The following is a 12863-nucleotide window of genomic DNA, read 5'->3' as shown; positions in this document are numbered from 1 at the left end:
GTCAGCAAAGAGCCTGATGGGGGGCTTGAACTTACAAACCACGAGATCGTGACCTGAGCTGAAGTTGGACGCTCAACCGACTGAGCCGCCCAGGCGCCCCCTTGTACAATTTTTAAATTAAGACCATTCGCTTAATAGAAAATGGGCCACTAACACTCCTCTGTGCACTGAAGCAATTCATGTGTTGGCCTCTATAGAAGTTTTTCTCTTATGTTGTATTTTTTATTACCTATTGATAGAATTGCTGAAAATTTTGATATAAATAAAACATGGTCAGAAGTTTGGACTAAAATACACTGAGTGGGAGGAGTGAACACATTAAACTACTTAAAACTTCATTACATGTTCCTTACTTTTGATTTCTTTCTGGCATGTTTAGTCTCAAATTCAGTTTTAAAGTCAGAGTTCTCAAATTGCACAAAAGTTTGGGACCTTTTCCTATTACCTCCCACTTACTGACATACACGATAAAATTGACCACTCTCCCTAATATTTTATGTGACTATAACACCTCTCTGATGGTAATATTTGTTGGTGCTGGGCTGAGACTGAAGTCCTCTGGGGAGTCACTGGGGAAAGTGCAAAAATAATCCAAAACCATAGAATATTTAGGATGGTTTGAATGTCCTGCTTTGCTTTATGAATTGATGGATCCATAGTGAGTTGAACACACATATGTGAGAGTACTATGAGAGAAGACGTTGTGTGGATGGTTTATTATGTGTTTTTAAGTCTTTGAGTGGACATTTCTCATAATATGAACCTATATAGTGAGGCAACTATTATTTAATACATGTTCAGTTTTGTAACTTTGATATAGAGAACATTTCTAGAAAGTTAATACTCACTTTTTTTCTTTTTTAGTTTGTTTATTGGGAAAGAGAGAGAGGGGTGGGGAGGGAGAGAGAACAAGTTGGGGAGGGGCAGAGAGAAAGAGAATCCCAAGCAGGCTGCCCAAAGCTGGTGCAGAGCCCTACACAGGGCTCGATCCCACCATCCACAAGATCATGACCTGAGCCGAAATCGAGAGTCAGATGCTCAACCAACTGAGGCACCCAGGCACCCTGAAAGTTAATACTCATTTAACTAGCTGTTTAACCTTGGGAAAAGTCACTTTGAGGCCTCGGTTGTAGTTGTACCTCTCTTACCAGGAAGACCTGGCTTATGGTGAAGAGTGGCATACACAGCCTGGAAAATTCCCTAAATGAAAAATGCCACTGGTAGTAGGTTGGGAAGAAGATGTTGATGGTGTTGATAGGGTTTGTCTACAAGATGAGAGGGAATTCAAAAGGCACTCGGTTTGAGGAATTAATTCCAAACAGAAGAAAACACAGAAGACTCAAAGGGATGTAGTGTATTGTGGAAATAGCTGTTCTTCCAGAGTGACCGGGAGCAGGATGGAATCGGAGGTACAGACCAGACAAGAGAGAGCAGTGTGGTCAGCTTTTGAAGGATCCTTGGTACCATTACCATGGGCTCGCTTTTACTCTGAGGTAGTTAGGAAGGAGCGTGGGGTGGGGGTGAAATGGTCAGGTCTCTTGTAAAGAAATAGTAGGTCTTAACGGGCAGGAGGAGGTTGGGTCACCAATGAGGAGAGTCCAAATCAGGGAAACCAGGAGAAGGCTGTTGTAGGCACTCGTGCAAGAGGAAGGGAGAAACTTTACCTGGAGGGTGGCCATCAGAATGGAGAGCTCTATCTGGAACAGAGACATTTTAGGTCACGTTGACTGGTTTAGAGATAAACCAGTGTGGAGCATGAGGGAGTGTATCTGATCCGGGGTGTCCTGCTGTTTCTGGCTTGAGTAAAGAGAGATGGTGCTAAAGATTATTAGGAGACATTCAGTTTTCATAGTAAGGATTGAGTAAAGTTTGGATACTGGTAACTACAGAGGGTCCGTGGGACATTAAGCAGGAAGTTGGAATTTTTGAGTCATTTACTTAGAGCTTGACCTGGATGTAAAGTCCAAGTGCCCAGGGGATAGTTGAAGGAATGAGGGTCCTACATAGGGAGGGCAGAGCTGGAATTAGGGGGATGTGTTGATCAGTTTGGGGCATTGCTTTAAAAAGGCCGCAAAGCCTTGGAATAGGCTAACCAGAGAGGAGGCCGAGGGTGGTATCCCAGAGCACGCTGACGTTTGGGATGTGGACAGGCAAAGAAGAGTCTGCATGGTAGCCAGGTAGAGAACCAGGGAGGTTACTCATGGAAGCCAAGGGAAGATTGGGGGGCAGGTGTGTTAAATGCGGTGATATGTTTATATAAACTTAGGAGCAAAAAGAGGTCCTGTCTTAGTCATTGGGGAATTTATTCTCTGATTTGTTAAAGGAAGCACTTAGAGCAAGTGATGCTTCTTAGAGCCCTTCTATTGTTTCTACAGATGCGAGAGATTGGTAGTTAAGGCTCTGGAGCTACACACACCTGGGTTTGGGCCTCACCTCTGCCACTTCCCAATTGGGTGACTTGTGCGGGTGACTTAATTTCTTTAAGAATTGCTTTTCTCCACTGTGAAATGCAGCTTAAGTATGAGCTGGGAAGATTCAGTGGGACAATGCGTGGAAAATACTTGATGTGCAGTAAGAGATCAGCAGATTTCGTTGTCGCTGTCATTATTATTTAGATGGAAGAGCAGGATTTAGTCAGATATGGGAGAATCTGAGGGACCCTGGGCATGTGGATGAAAGCTTACTAGAGCATAGGCTTTGGAGGAAGCAAGGCTAAACTATATCGAGGAAAATCCTCTATTCTTTGAATTGAATGGAGTAGATGTGGGGTGAGGAAGGACTCCTGATTCTTGCTAAGGTTCAGAAGCCAGAAATGGATGAGCATAGTTTTTGTTTGAATAGTTGAATATTTTCATCCTCCGATGAGAATATTCAGTGGCAGAGAGACCCCAGAGTTCCTCAGCTAAGCTCACTGACAATGACTACAGTTTTCCAGTTCTCCTGGACACTAGAGAACCTGTAGGTTAAATAGGTGTTTGTTTGTTTTTTATTTAAGTTTATTTATTTATTTGAGAGAGACTGAGACAGCACAATGGGGGAGGGGCAGAGAGAGGGAGACACAGAATCCGAAGCAGGCTCCAGGCCCCGAGCCGTCAGCACAGAGCCCGACGCGGGGCTTGAACTCACAAACCGCGAGATCGTGACCTGAGCCGAAGTCGGCCGCTCAACGGACTGAGCCACCCACGCGCCCCTAAATAGGTGTTTTCTTGAACGGGGCATTTATAGGGTGGATTTTCTACTGATTCTGTAGGTAGCTGGTTATTACTGCAGGGAAAACTAGCGGGCATTTCAAAGATATTTTATTATTGTTCTGGATCTGCTGTCCCATTGCATACATGCTGACATCTGTCCTTTCTCATATCATTCTTGAGTTAATGTTGTTAATGTCTGTGTGTCAAATTACTCTCAATATGTATTCAGTTCAGCAAATCACTGCTCTTTCTAGGGAGTGATGTCAGTAAGAACACATCCGTTTGTGCCCTGTGCACAGTATGTTTATGCGGGTGAAATTAGATTTAAAGAGATGTCAGATCATGGCTTGAGGGAGAAAATGAGTCAGAAATAGGCAGCAGCAACCTAAGGGGTGTTGCTTAAGGAAGGATAGTTAGACTTGTCTTGATGAAATAGTGAGATTGGGCATTTAGTTGCATGTCACAAGAAAAATGATTTCTTAAATTTTACATTCGCACTGCACTCAAGTCTTGTTACTATCATTGTGTAGAAATGTCTTTATCCCCCTTTGTTCTGACGCGGAGTCATTTCAGTCTCTTCAGTGACTCGGGGCGGGGGGCGGGCGGCAAAGGGCAACTCAGTCTGGAGGCAGTAGCTCTTTAATTGATTTGAATCTCTACTGGGGGAGAAACGCATCATGATAACCGAAGAACATATATTTTGATTCGTTTAAAAAAAAGAAGTGGAAATAATTTGATTTTTGGACAGCCACTTGAAAGCTGGAGGAATTCTAGGGAAATACGTGAAAGAATTCTTTTACCTCACAGCTCTGTGCCATACTTGTGATCTGCTTACGCTCAGTAATCGCGTCACGTTGCGAAGGTCAAAGAACTAAGGTCAAACCAGATTTGTCATAAGAAGTAGTTGAAGTAAGGAGATGGCCAGAAGCGACATTTACTTTCGAGTAATTTAGGAACATGTCGGTCATCAGTGCCTCGTTCCCGAATGGATACGTCGTCCTGCCTGTGCTCCATTCCGTTGACGGTTGTTGAATAGACACAACTACAATTATAGCAGTTGAACATGCAGTTTGGGGACGGGTTCTGTAATACCAGAGACCAATGGAGTGACCTTTAGTTTCCTCCTCACATTTAGACTTGTATGTGGAAGTAATTACCTAGGCATTCTCATGAGGGTATTAATAAAAACTCTTAGAACGAAGAGCAGACAGTGGCCCATACAGTTAAGTGGAACTGAATGGGGGAATGAGCTCCTACTCAAGCTAAACTGAATTCATAGTTTTCTTCATTCTTCTTGCTCATCTTATGTTTATGGATTGAATTCTGACATTATGCATGAAATACAGCATCACGATAGTTTTATTTGAAATTTCTTTAAAAAAGATTGTTTTGGGGCGCCTGGGTGGCTCAGTCAGTTGAGCTTCCGACTTCGGCTCGGGTCATGATCTCACGGTTCGTGGGTTCGAGCCCCGCGTCAGGCTCTGTGTTGACAGCTCAGAGCCTAGAGCTTGTTTCAGATTCTGTGTCTCCCTCTCTCTCTGACCCTCCCCCACTCATGCTCTGTCTCTCTCTGTCTCAAAAATAAATAAACATTAAAAAAAAATTAAAAAAAGATTGTTTTGTTTATTTTTTGAGAGAGAGAGAGAGAGAGAGTGTGTGTGTGTGTGTGTGTGTGTGAGTGAGGGAAGGGCAGGGAGAGAGGGAGACACAGAACCCGAAGCAGGCTCCAGGCTCCAGGCTCCAAGCTGTCAGTACAGAGCCTGATGCAGGGCTTGAACTCACGAACCCTGAGATCATAACCTGAGCCCAAGTTGGAGGCTTAACCGACTGAGCCACCTAGGTGCCCCTTAAATTTCTTGAGATTTTTCCAGGAAGACCCTGTGGTTCTAAAGTCACAGGTATGCGAGTTGTCTAAATAACAGTAAAAATATAATCTATAGAGGTTGTGAGCATTTGGGTCGAAGGGGGATACTTTGAGTATCAGCTTTAAATTGTAATTTTTTAGTTCTGACCCAGACTCTTTAGATAGTGAGAATATATTAAGGAGAGACGGGGATTTGTCAGAGCAATATCGTGTTTTAATTACTTACTTAAAAATAAGCTTTCATTCTGGAAGCTTGAAATCTGATTACCGGTTTTCATTTTGAGCATGACATATTTTACATGGGGAGTATTTTCTGCCCTGGATTCTATCACTGGATTGCATCCTATTCAGTCCATTTTTATGTGGTTTTTTTTTTTTTCAACGTTTTTTATTTATTTTTTTTTTGGGACAGTGAGAGACAGAGCATGAACGGGGGAGGGGCAGAGAGAGAGGGAGACACAGAATCGGAAACAGGCTCCAGGCTCCGAGCCATCAGCCCAGAGCCTGACGCGGGGCTCGAACTCACGGACCGCGAGATCGTGACCCGGCTGAAGTCGGACGCTTAACCGACTGCACCACCCAGGCGCCCCAGTCCATTTTTATGTGAAGCGTAATAAAATATCAGCAAAGGCATTTCCTTTACGTGCACATACACTTACTTATGCATGAAATACGCACTATCTGAATTAAGTATGCCATACTTTTAAGTTAGTGAATTTTAGCATTTCCTTTGGGTTTTATTTACTTTGAGAGAGAGAGAGAGAGAGCATGAGCACAGGAGGGGCAGAGAGAGGGAGAGAGAGAGTCCCGAGTAGGCTCCACGCTGTCATTGCAGAGCCCGACATGGGGCTCTGACTCCTAGACCATGAGATCATGACCTGAGCTGAAATCAGGAGTCAGACGCTGACTGAGCCACCCACGTGCTTAAATTAGTGAATTTTAAAGTGGAAAAATTGGGGGAATATTATTGGGAACTATTATTTGGGATCTCTGACTTGGATACCGGTTATTAGAGGAACGTTTTTTGAAAAGCATCATTTGTATGTTAAAACCGGTTATGCTGTGTAGTTCATGGGTAGTTTTATTCATTCAGTAACAATTTTTGGAATGACTATCGTGTTCTGGGTGCTGGGGTTATAGCAGTGTATAAAAAGATGCAATGTCTCTTTTCTCAAGGAGGTTACATTCTAGTGGGGATATGAGGCAACGAAAACATAAATGCACTTATTTCTAAATGCACCCACATATGCATACACCCACAGATAATATACAAGGTGATGAGAAGGGCTTTGGAGAAAAATAAAGGAGACAAAGGAGTGGAGAGGGTTTGTGTTTGTGTGTGTGTTCGAGGGAGGGAGAGAGGGAAGGAGAGCGGGAGAGAAGGAGAGAGGGAGAGAGCGGGAGGGAGAGCTTGATCCGCAGAGAGGTGGTTCTGTTTCTGTTTTATCAGGCATTACTGTTGCGTATGCTTGCTCTGTCTTTCTACTTGCCAGTGGAGGACAATTAAGTTATTGTTTCTGACAGTATCTGGAAATAAATGCTGCATTTGCTTTCCAGCATGTGACTCAGCAGGCAAAAGCTGTGCCATATGTATGCATGACAATATTTTTTGCCTCCTTGCCCCTTTTATGATATTTTGGTGATTTAATGAGCTTTAGTTGTAAATAATTGATAAGAAGTGAGATGGGTTTGATACCATGAGTTAAGTGTCTCGCAGTCTGGTTTGGAAAGAGATGCATGGTTTATGTCTGTGTACACAATCGGATGACTAATATCCTTGCCGGGTTTGTACGCCCTCGGTCACCACCTCGGAGGAAGCTTATAAAGCTGCCTTCTGTGCTCCTAAACGTTCAAAGAGATAAAGTTATCCGATGAGGGCTTCTCAGGCACCTGTTCCCCTTCACGACCCGTATGTGCCTTTGCAGCCTGGCTATGGGAGCTGGATGGCTTTGCTAAGCAGTTTTGATGAAAGAGTAAACACATATCGGGAGAGCTATTTTCTCTTCTGTGCCTCTACTCCCTTGAGAGAGGTTCACTCTTTTCCCCAAATTTAAACTCCCTGCAGACTGCAGACAGCACAGGGCCTTATTTCAGCCTGCCCTCATTTAGCAGCCTGACTCGGTCTATAACCCACATACTCAAGGAATGACGGGGCTAGCATGCACTATTTGAAAAAATATAGGTCTTGAAGGCAAAAGATTAAAAATATTCACAGGAATTGAAATGATTGGATTTCAGGAAAACTTAAAGACAACGACAACAGTAATTGAAGTGTTCTATACACTTAAAGTTAAGTGAATTAAAAAACAGACAATAGAATTAAAAAAATCAACATTAAAAGAGAAATATCCTCAGGGGTGCCTGGGTGACTCAGTGGGTTAAGCATCTGACTTTGGCTCAGGTCATGAGTTCGCGCCCCGCATCGGGCTCTGTGCTGACAGCTCAGAGCCTGGAGCCTGCTTCGGATTCTGTGTCTCCCTCTCTCTCTGCCCCACCTCTGCTCATGCTGTCTCAAAAATAAATTAAACAAAACATTAAAAAAATACTCCAGTTATTTTCTCGATGAAATTCAAGACGATTTTTCACTTGGCCCTGTTTTGTTTCTTCACTTAATCTGAATGTTAGCAGTATCTTTCAAGAAAAAAAGAAAGAAAGAAGGAAAGAAAGGAAAGCTTCTTCTCCTTTTTAGCTTCCAGGTGACTTTGTGGTTGTATTTTGGGTGGAGTGAAAGGTAAGAGCAGCGACATATTTTTGCTGTTTTCCTGCTCTAGTCTTATTTACATGCTTCTCTATAGTATCAATACTGTTTTTAATTCGTGGCGATTCATGTGCATTTATTCTGATGTATCCTCTCAAAACATCCCTGTTTTCTCTTGGACAGCAACTTGAATAGACATATCGTCACAGACTCAGCCCCCAAGTGGAGACACAATGTTATTCTCAACACCGGGTAGACGTGTACTTCCTGAGGTCACTGTTGCTGTATAGACACTTTTGACAGTTTGCTTTAGCACCTGCGGCCCAGGCAAACGCCCTCATAGGCATGGAGGAGACTGCAGCCAACGCCCAAATTCTACTGTGAAAAATGCGTAAACTCCAACACGTAGGATTTTATTCTGAAATCACCTTTTAATCCTGGGCCTGCTTTTCAGTCCCTTCCACTCAATGCCTTGAATGCTTATTGAGGGACTTGTATGTTGTTGGCATTTGAATGAGAGCCAGCCCGTGTCTTTAAGGAATTCGCTGTCTGGTGAGATCTCAATACTACTTTCAGGAAGAAGTGAGTGTTAATCTGGGAAAGGCCAACACAGTCTTTTCAAAAATTGCATCGTAGAAAGCATCTTTTACCATTCTGCCCTTGGAGGAAGGTTAGCAGTCTTCCTCAAGGAAGGAAGGAATCTTTCTCCGTCTCTGATTTTGAAGCAATAAGCTTGTTAGCCTGTACGAGCTAGTCAAACATTCTTCTCTTTCCACTAATGGGTTTGAATCTGCTATTCGGTATCAACTGTCAGTAGCTCTGTGTGAGTAATTTTTTGGTGAACCTGATTATTTTGCAGAGGATTCATAGAAGAAGCCTCAGTCTCCAGGGTCTCGTAATACATTAACACAGCGGAACTTAATTTGGTTGAGGCCATGCTGGTGGTGGGACTGTCTTTAACTGCCCCATACAAATAATGACGCTCGTCACATACTGCCATTTATTATCTTTATTGGCGATCAGTGTCTCCTATTGTTCGTCTCTTCTATTTACTTTTCAGCCAGGGTAGCATCCTGCATTCTTGTACACCTTTTAGATAGTGACATGTATGTGGGCATCTGCACACAAATGCTTATTCTTTTGCATTTGTGAAAGAAATAAATGGAGAAAAAACAAGTCGTGTGCTTTGGGTTGTTTAAGGAGAGCAGCGGGGTGCCTGCATTGACTCCCACTCTCGCTAACTCAGCAGGGTCAGAGGTCCCCCACCTGTGTTATTTTGGTGACTCTTGAAAGACCATTCCCTGCTTTGCTTTGGGGAGGGGAAGAAAAGGTGTCTTAACTAGACCAGCTTACCAACCTGAATGAGCAGAATACTGTTTCGGCGCCTGGGAGTCCCACATCCTTGGCTCAGTCTTCTCTACGGGAAGCGCCTTGACTTCAAATCAGTCCATGGAAGGAGACCCCGTTCTTGTAGCGGGCATCTGAGCCTTGAAAACCATGATTTTCAAAACGTAATTGGGTGGTTGTGGGTATCTTTGACAATCTGATGTACATTACAGATTCTTCCTAGAAAATTCACACACTTGCCAATGTGGAAAGATTTTTGTCTGTGGGGTGATTTCTGTGATGTTAATTTTTTTTGAAGTATGTTCCCTTATTCTTCCCCACTAAGCAATCAGTGGTGCCTGTGTTTTTTTTACCCCAAAGGGGAGGTTTGTGACTTCCCAGAAAGCTTAAGCTTTGTACAAGGCACTTCCCTTTCTGACTTGTATTCCCTAAAGACTAAGTTCAAAGAAGTTGTTGTGCGTTAGTGTCTTAGAAGGGAGAGAGATTGTTTCTGATAGAAAAGAAAATGAGAAGGGATTTTTCAACTTAAAAGACATTTAGATGAAGCAAATGGATGCCCAAGGGGGAAAAATAATAATAATAATAATAATAATAATAATAATAAATAGCCTTGACCCAAACCTCACACTTGACACAAAAAAAGAACTCCAAGTGGATCAAAGACAGAAATGTAAGACATAAAACCATAAAACTTTCAGAAAAAATAGAAAAAAAATCTTGAGGATCATGGACTTTTAAAACTTGACATTGAAACCACAACTTCATGAAAAGAAACCATTGATAAACTGGACCTCATCGAAACGAGAAGCTTTGTGTTCGTTCTATAAATGCCCATGTGGAGAAGATGAAAAGACACGTTCTAGAGGGGCAGAAAATATTGGCAGGTCATAATTCCAACGAAGGGCTAACATCTAAAAATACATAAAGAACTCTCAAAGCTTGGCAGTAAAAACCAAAAAACAACAACAAAAAAACAACGTAATTAAAAAATGGGCAAAATACAAGAACGGCTATTTCACGAAGAGGGCATATAGATTGCAAGTAAGCTCATGAGAAAATGTATAGCATCATTAGTCATTGTGGTAAATGACTAATCATCATTAGGCATAATCAATATGCAGATTGACCAAAACCAACAAAAATATTGATAGCCAAGTGCTGGTGAGGATGCAGAGAAACTGAATCACTCATAAATGGCTTGCAGAGTGGTACCCCTGCTCTGGAAAACATTTTGACACTTGCTTTAAAAACTAAGTATACACTACCACGTGACCTAGCAATTTCACCCCTGGGAGTTTATCCCAAAGAAATGAAAACTGTATTCACACACACACACACACACACGTGTGTGTGTGTGTGTGTGTGTGTGTGTATACATATATATGTGTATATATATGTATGTATGTACACACATATATATATTTACATACAGTATTGTGTATACATGTAATATACAGAAATACTTAGTGTAAAGTAGCTTTTTTGTAACAGCCAAAAGCTGGAATCACCCCAAATGTCCTTCAGCTCATGAATTATTGAACCATCAGTGGTATAACCATAGCAGAGAATATTACTCAGCAATTAAGAGCAGTGCCCTGTTGATATAGCAACTTGGATGAATCTTCAGGCAATTATGCTGAGTGAAAAATATCAATCCAAGCATCTTACATACTCTAAGATTCCATTTTTCTAACATTTTTGAAATGTTAAAGCTTAGAAATGGAAGGGAGTGGTTGTCCAGAGTTAGGGAAGCGAGAGCAGGGAGAGAGAAGGAAGAGCATGTAGTTATAAAACGGAATATGAGGAATCTTTGTGGCACAGGACCTTCCCACTGATGAGGATCAGGAACTAACACAAATGACAACATGGTGTAGAATGTAATAAAAGCAGAACTGGATAAATATAAGATCGGGGATTGTATCAAAGCCAATATATATATTTTAAAATTTTTTAATGTTTATTTTTGAGAAAGAAAGAGACAGAGCGTGAGCCGGGGAGGGGGAGAAGAAGGAGACACAGAATCCGAAGCAGGCTCCAGGCTCCGAGCTGTCAGCACAGAGCCTGATGTGGGGCTCGAACTCACGAATGTTGAGATCATGAGATCATGAGCTGAAGTCAGACGCTTAACCAATGGAGCCACCCCGGCACCCCTCAAAGCCAATATTCTTGATGAGAGACTTCTATATTTTTAAAAACATTATTGTTAGGAGAAACTAGACAAGTTCAAGAACAAAATGTTCAGAAATACTTTATTCTTTCAACGGCATGTGAATCTACAGTTATCTCACAGCAAAGTTTTTTTCACCCATCCCCTCATCCATATCCCTTCTGGCAAGCACCAATTTGTTCTCTGTATTTAAGAGTCAGTCTTTTGTTTGTGTGTGTGTGTGTGTGTGTGTTTGTCTCTCTTTTCTTTGTTCATTTGTTTCCTAAAGTCTATACGAGTGAAATCATATGGTATTTGTTTTTCTCTGACTGACTTATTTCTCTTAGCATAAAACACTCTATCCATCACATGGTTAGAAATGACAAGATTTCTTTTTTAAGGTTGAGTAAGATTCCATTGTGTATATGTATCACATCTTTATTCATTCATCTGTGGATGAACAATCACAGATGCTTCAATATCTTGGCTATCATAAATAATCCTGCAATAAACAGAGAGGTACATATATCATTTTAAATTATATTTTGGGTGTTTTTTTTTTTTTTTGTAAATACCAAGTAGTGGAATTACTGGACCATATGATAATTTTATTTTTAACTTCTTGAGGCACCTACATACTGTTTTCTACAGTTACTGAACCAGTTGGCACTTCCACCAACATTGCACAAGGGTTCCTTTTACCCTATATCCTCACCAACACTTGTCATTTCTTGTCTTTTTTGGTTCTAGCCATTCTGACAGGTGTATGGTGATATGTGATTGTGGTCTTGATTTGCATTCCCATGCTGATGAGTGATGTTGAGCATCTTTTCATGTGTCTGTTGGCCATTTGTATATTGTCTTCGGAAAAATATCTGTTTACTTCCTCTGCCTATTTTTTAATTGGATTGTTTGTGTTTTTTTGGTGTTGAGTTGTACAAGTTCTTTAAATATTTTAGATAGTAACCCCTTATCAGATATATCATTTGCAAATATCTTTTCCCATTTAGTAGGTTGCCTTTGTCATTTTGTTGATGATTCCTTTCACCATGTGAAAGGTTTTTATTTTGATATAGTCCCAATAGTTTAATTTTACTTTGGCTTCCGTTGCCTTAGGAGACGTATCTAGAAAAATGTTTCTTTGGTTGATGTCAAAGAAATTACTGCCTATGTTTTCTTCTAGGATTTTGATGGTTTCAGGTCTTACTTACATTTATGGCTTTTTAAAAATTTTTTTTCAAGTTTATTTATTTATTTTGAGAGAGACAGAGACAGCATGAGTAGGGGAGGGGCAGAGAGAGAGGGAAAGGGAGAGACAGAATCTTAAGCAGGCTCCACACCATCAGTGCACAGCCCGATGTGGGGCTCGAACTCATGAAACCGTGAGATCACGATCTGAACTGAAACTGAGAGTCAGATGCTTAACTGACTGAGCCACCCAGGTGCCCCTTACATTTATGTCTTTATTCCATTTTGAGTTTGCTTTTGTGTATGGTATAAGAAAGTGGTCTAGTTTCATTCTTGTGCATGTTGTTGTCCCATTTTCCCAGCAGCATTTGTTAAAGAGACTGTGTTTTTCCCATTGGATATTCTTTTCTGCTTTGTCACAGATTAATT

At 41.4% G+C, this 12863-nt stretch overlaps 1 protein-coding gene across 2 annotated transcripts in view; it reads left to right on the top strand.

The window, feature by feature from the left end:
* RYR2 (ryanodine receptor 2) overlaps positions 1-12863 on the top strand; it is a 754822-nt gene that overhangs the window by 323047 nt on the left and 418912 nt on the right. The gene's annotated exons all lie outside the window — the stretch shown is intronic.

The sequence above is a fragment of the Panthera uncia genome, chromosome D2, assembly GCF_023721935.1.
Source record: "Panthera uncia isolate 11264 chromosome D2, Puncia_PCG_1.0, whole genome shotgun sequence".
In the NCBI taxonomy this organism is placed as follows: Eukaryota; Metazoa; Chordata; class Mammalia; order Carnivora; family Felidae; genus Panthera; species Panthera uncia.
This window is presented reverse-complemented; position numbering and strand designations above follow the sequence as displayed.